This window comes from Giraffa tippelskirchi, chromosome X (assembly GCF_054371585.1).
Source record: "Giraffa tippelskirchi isolate mGirTip1 chromosome X, T2T-mGirTip1v1.2.pri, whole genome shotgun sequence".
NCBI classification, from domain to species: domain Eukaryota; kingdom Metazoa; phylum Chordata; class Mammalia; order Artiodactyla; family Giraffidae; genus Giraffa; species Giraffa tippelskirchi.
The window spans coordinates 12,992,999-12,998,662 of record NC_137289.1 but is presented as its reverse complement, the minus strand read 5'-3'; the positions used below and the strand labels follow the sequence as shown (position 1 = coordinate 12,998,662).

General features: G+C 41.5%; 1 long non-coding RNA gene across 1 annotated transcript; it reads right to left on the bottom strand.

Annotated features, from left to right (window-relative positions):
- Nucleotides 1-1,315: 1,315 nt before the first annotated feature.
- Nucleotides 1,316-2,043, bottom strand: LOC145535857 (uncharacterized). The gene is made up of 2 exons (XR_014075517.1): nucleotides 1,842-2,043; nucleotides 1,316-1,677 (listed from the first exon to the last, which is right to left on the bottom strand). It is a non-coding gene; the product is annotated as an uncharacterized LOC145535857 (long non-coding RNA).
- Between the last annotated feature and the right edge of the window lie 3,621 nt (nucleotides 2,044-5,664).

The window sequence follows — 5,664 nt, the reverse complement described above, 5'->3', positions numbered from 1 at the left end:
GTTACAGAGCAAACGTGTATATGAGGAAATGCTGCCTCCAGAATCTAAAAATGTCTAAAACATGTTGGGCTTGTTTTACAGTATGGGTACTAAGAAGACTAAAAGCTGTTTCTTAACACTGTTAAGATTGGAGCAGTCCTCCACTTACCAAAGAATTTTCAGGATCTTAACTGAAGTGGTGGGACTGTGTACTATGTATGTCATAGGAATCTCCTCAAAGGAGGATGTTATCAGTGTGAGGTCTTGATTGTGTACCTGGAAAAAGCTAGAGCTGGTGAAAATATTGCCTGTAAACACTGTATGAGATGACTGGTGTGGACGCTAGGCCCAGTGAGTAGCCAGGTGAAGGTGTTCCTTTTAATGTGAAGGTGAAGTGTTGCTGAGAGGTTGTTGAAATGGGCACTGGATACATTATTCTAGACAAATGCTTTCCTATGACTACAAAGTATCAACCAGTTATTCAGAGAAAGCAGTACTTTCAATACTATGCATGGAGCTCTAGTGAGCAGGGCCATGACACAAAGGATACAACTTCACACTGAGCTACTGTTCTTGTTTTCCAGGTTTAAGATCAAGTAAAAGTTGTCTGTTAAGTGCAGCAGAAGTGGGGATAATCACACCTTCTCTAAATAGGTCTCCTATAATGAGCTTCAATCTGTGAAGATCCTGCTTTCATTTAGATTGAATTAAAAAAAAAAGAGGTGAAAAGCATTATTTTAACTAAGGGGGAAAGGTCCATAGGGTCTCATATTTTTAAAGCTGATTATAGGGGGCAAAGACTTAATTTTATTAACTCTTAGGCAAGATTATCCATGTGCAATTGAGGATATTTTGGATTCATGGATGTTTTGGCTCTGGAAAATGTAGGCAAGGCAATAATTCCAATGGTTAAGGTTAGGTATATCTGTTTCTGTTGTATGTTCCTTTACTCCCTTGCTGTTTTTATCAGCTTGCCCAAATTTGGGCCAGAAGAGGAACAGAAATCGATGAGGTTTAAAAATTCAATTGTCAAACATAAAAAGTGGAATTTGATTATTACACATGGCCACCACCCCTACACCACCCCTTCTCCCCAGCTGGGACCTCCCAGACACACAGAAATACCAAGTCCCTTTCCTCCTCACCATTGGGATAAAGTGTTCAGGAAGAAGTCTTCAGTGCGCAGTCTTCATCCTGTCCTCATTCCCAGTGTCTGACTAACTATGGACTGGCTGGTCTGGGCCCCAAACTGAAAGGATTCCACCTCCCTCCCTTCTCACCTCCCTGACACTTCCCTTCCTCCCCTTCTCATCATCAAAAAACAGATACACATATCTTTTTATAACTTGTTGATATTTTAATCATCAACATCTGAGTACCTGGTCTCTATAGAGGTGACCATTGCCATATGCTTGATCCCTTCACAAATGACTATTCTGCCAGTTCTTTTCCTGGAGGGACAACAGATTGCTCAAGATCTCGGGCTCCAGGTGGGCACATGGGGTTACTTGGAGAATTGTCGGGAGAACTGTTGGAAGAATCCTGCGGGATTTGTTCATCCTCCATTGGCTGATTTTCATTCTTCTTTTTCTTCTGCTGGTAGTGGTGGAAGACTAGCATCATTGACGTCTTCCATTTCTTATTCCTTTCCCTATTCTGCTGAAGGGCTAATTTTAACTTCCTAATGTTCTCTCATATCTGGTAAGAAAACAAATTCATACAGGAAGAGATTAGTGAAGGAGGTTGGAGAGGAAAACTTTGAGTGAATGGGTGTGGATTGAGGAGGGGTTTTATGCCAGGGAAAGGCAGGGTAAGTCTCAGGTGGGGGATGAAGACGAGGAACAGGAGTAGGTTAATCTGACCTTCTCAGTGTCCAATGTGTTGAATTGATCAGACTTCTTTCTCTTCCTTCCATTAGCGCTTGATTCTTGTTGCTCCAAATTTACACTGTCTATTTCAATCTCTGACTCCTCCTCCTTCACTCCCTCAGTTACTTCTGCCATGTTGTAGCAACAGTGGCCTACACCAAGGCTCCTGGCCTCTCTATATATACCTTCCAAGGACAATGAAGAGCCACAATCATCAAATTTAATTGGTCAGCAAGAAAGTTCTCCAGCCAATGGTAGCCCTGAAATGGCTTAACATCACAAAGCACCACCTTTGAAAGTTTATGGGTGATGGGAAGGGTGCAGAGGAGTCTAGGTGCTCTGGTTAGGGAAAGGGAGTGCTTCCTCAACACCCATTAAAGAGCCTTCCCAAATTGACTTTCCATGCTTCCTCACATTCTCCGGTTCAGTTCCTGTGGTGTACATGTTAGGAATCAAGTGTTCCCTCCAAACCATTCCTCATGGCCATCCCCATTCAGTGCTTAATTCTGTTGTCTTCCAGATTTCATCACTTAGTATTTCATGTTTTTTAAAAAATTATTTTAGAAGTTTTAGATGTACAGAATAATTGTGAAGAGTATATTTGTATACTGCACAACCAATTCCCCTTATTAACATTGTACATTAGTGGAACATTTATTCAACTTAGTGAACCAACACTGAAACAGTATTATTCACTAAAGCCTGGACTTTATCAGATTTCCTTGGTTTTTACCTAATGTCCTTTTGCTGTCCCATATCCCTTTAAGGATACTACACTGCAATTAGTAAATCCATGTTATGCCTTCTTAGGTTCCTCTTTGCTATGACGAGATTTAGATTTCTTATTTCTGAGGAACTTAACAATTTGGAGTCTTGTTTCCTGGCTTTAATATTAGATCCTGTGGTGTTATTGATCTTTTGGTTAAAAGCTTTTATAAGTTTCTTTTTCCAGAGGACTTCAAATCAAGTTAGTACTATCAGTGTTGTGGACTTCCCCATGGCAATGGTTGAATTAATCTCTTGGCTTTGTCACAGAGGTGACACACATGTTTCTCTCTAGAGCCCAGAGGATCAAGATCATTTCTATTTTTGAGGCCTACGTGGCAGCAGCAGGAGCATTTTGTAAGGTACTTGTGACTACACCTGCCAATGCAGGAGGTGCAGGAGACGCAGGTTGAATACCCTGGAGGAGGAAATGGCAACCCACTCCAGTATTCTTGCCTGGGAAATCCCATGGACAGAGGAGCCTGGCCATACAGTCCATGGAGTCACAAAGAGTGAGACATGACTGACCATGCACAGACACACACACACACACACACACACACACACAGTCATTTACTTTTAGAAGTATGACTTCAGCATCCTACATAGTACTGCTCTACCTCCATGAGTGACCATTCTGTATATTGAACAGACTATCAGGTTTTTTCCTCAGTTCTATATAGAAAGGGAGCCAAAATATGGTTGAGACACAACCAGTGTTCACAAGGTAAGCATCATTTCTCTGAGGTTAGTATCAGTCATGAGTTATTTTGGAATTGATGCACATGATTCAACCTGAGACTCACACATAAGTCCAGGTTGAGATACACAATTCAGAACTGCTTTAAAGAGAGTTCCAATCCAATAATCCTTTCACTATATGCCAACTGGCTAAACTGATATGTGTTAGTTAAAGCTTTAGTGGGTACTCACAAATGCAGCACAAAGAAGCAAGGTCAAAGCACAAGCTAGCCAGATGGCAGTAGCTCAAAGTGCTTGTTCACCAGCATATGGTAGAGCCAGTTCAAAAGCCAAAGTAGGAGAGATATCTGGTGGTAAGGGACAGCATCTCAGTATTCTGCTCTTGGGACCAGTTGCCACCATCACTCCATAGAGACAGGATGGTCACTTCAACCAAAATTTGGTTTGGATGTTGAGACGGATGACACATGCATTCAGAGAATGAAAAAATTTATTAATCACATATTGAGTTTTTCTGGGGAGAGCAGAGCAAGCTCTCAAGCAGATTCAAGAATGGCTTAAGAGAGCAGAGGAACGCATGTAAACTCAGGGCTGATTCCTGTCAGTCTATGGCAAAATCCACTACAATATTGTAAAGTAATTAGCCCCCAACTAAATAAATAAATTTATTAAAAAAAAAAAAAGAGAGAGAGAGCAGAGGAAGGAGACTGGCATGGCTTTTATGCTGATTGAAGGGGATAAAGCTGGAGAGTTCCACACATAGGTCAGGGCTTGGATGGTCTGACCTTCATTTTGGCCCAAAGGAGAGAGTACTCGGGCTTTCTTATCAAATATAGATAAATATGGGAAGAGGTGTGGTAGGGCTCTTTTATAGAAAAAATGTTATGTAAATTCAAGGTGTTTAGCAGTTTTGAATTCTCATAACCATTATAACCAAGCTTCTCATATTGTTTTCAGTTAAAGTGCTCTTCATTAGATTTGTTGTTGTTGTTCAGTTGCTCAGTCATGTACAACTCTTTGCGACCCCATGGACTGGAGCACACGAGGCTTCCCTGTCCTTCACCATCTCCTGAACCTTGCTGAAACTCATGTTCATTGAGTTGGGTAAGTTATTCAACCGTCTCATCATTTGTTGTCCCGTTCTCCTCCTGCCTTCCATCTTTCTAGCATCAGAGTCTTTTCCAATGAGTCAGCTCTTTACCTCAGGTGGCCAAAGGTTTGGAGTTTCAGCTTCAGTGTCAGTCCTTCCAATGAATATCTGGGACTGATCTCCTTTAGGATGGACAGGTTGGATCTCCTTGCAGTCCAAGGGACTCTCAAGAGTCTTCCCCAGCCCCACAGTTCAAAGAATCAATTTTTTGGCGCTCAGCCTTTTTTATTGTCCTGCTCTCCCATTCATTCATGACTACTGGAAAAATTGTTGCTTTGACTATTCAGACCTTTGTAGGCAAAATATTATATCTGCTTTTCAATACAATCTCTAGGTTTTTTATTGCTTTTCTTCCAAGGAGGCACTGTCTTTTAATTTTATGGCTGCAGTCACTGTCCATAGTGATTTTGAAGCCCAAGAAAGTAAAGTCTGTCACTGTTTCCATTGTTTCCCCATCTATTTGCCATGAAGTGATGGGACCAGATGCTATGATCTTAGTTTTTTGAATGTTGAGTTTTCAGTCAGCTTTTTCACTCACGTCTTTCACCTTCATCAAGAGGGTCTTTAAATCCTCTTTGATTTCTGCCATAGGGTGAAGGCTTCTGCACCAGTTCAGTCACTAAGTTATGTCTGATTTTTTGTGACCCCATCAACTGCAGCAGTCCAGGATTCTGTGTCCATCACTACTTCCTGGAGCTTCCTCAAACTCATGTCAATCGAGTTGATGATGCCATCCAACCATCTCATCCTCGGTTGTCTCCTTCTTCTCCGACATTCACTCTTTCACAGCCTCAGAGTCTCTTCAGTGAATCAGTTCTTCACATTAAGTGGCCAAAGTCTTGGAGCTTCAGCTTCAGCCTCAGTCCTTCCAAAGAATATCCAGGACTTGTTTCCTTTACCATTGACTGGTTTGATCTCCTTGCAGTCCAAGGGACTCTCAAGAGTTTTCTTTAACCCCACAGTTCAAAAGTATCAATTCTTCAGTGCTCAGCTTCCTTTATGGTCCAACTCTCCCATCCATACATGACTAGTGGAAAAACCATAGCTTTGACTAAACGAACCACTGTCAGCAAAGTAATATCTTTGCTTTTTCATGTGTTATCTAGGTTTGTCAGAGCTCTTCTTCGAAGGAGTGAGCATCTTTTAACTACATGGCTGCAGTCACTGTCTGCAGTGATTTTGGAGGCCAAGAAAATAAAG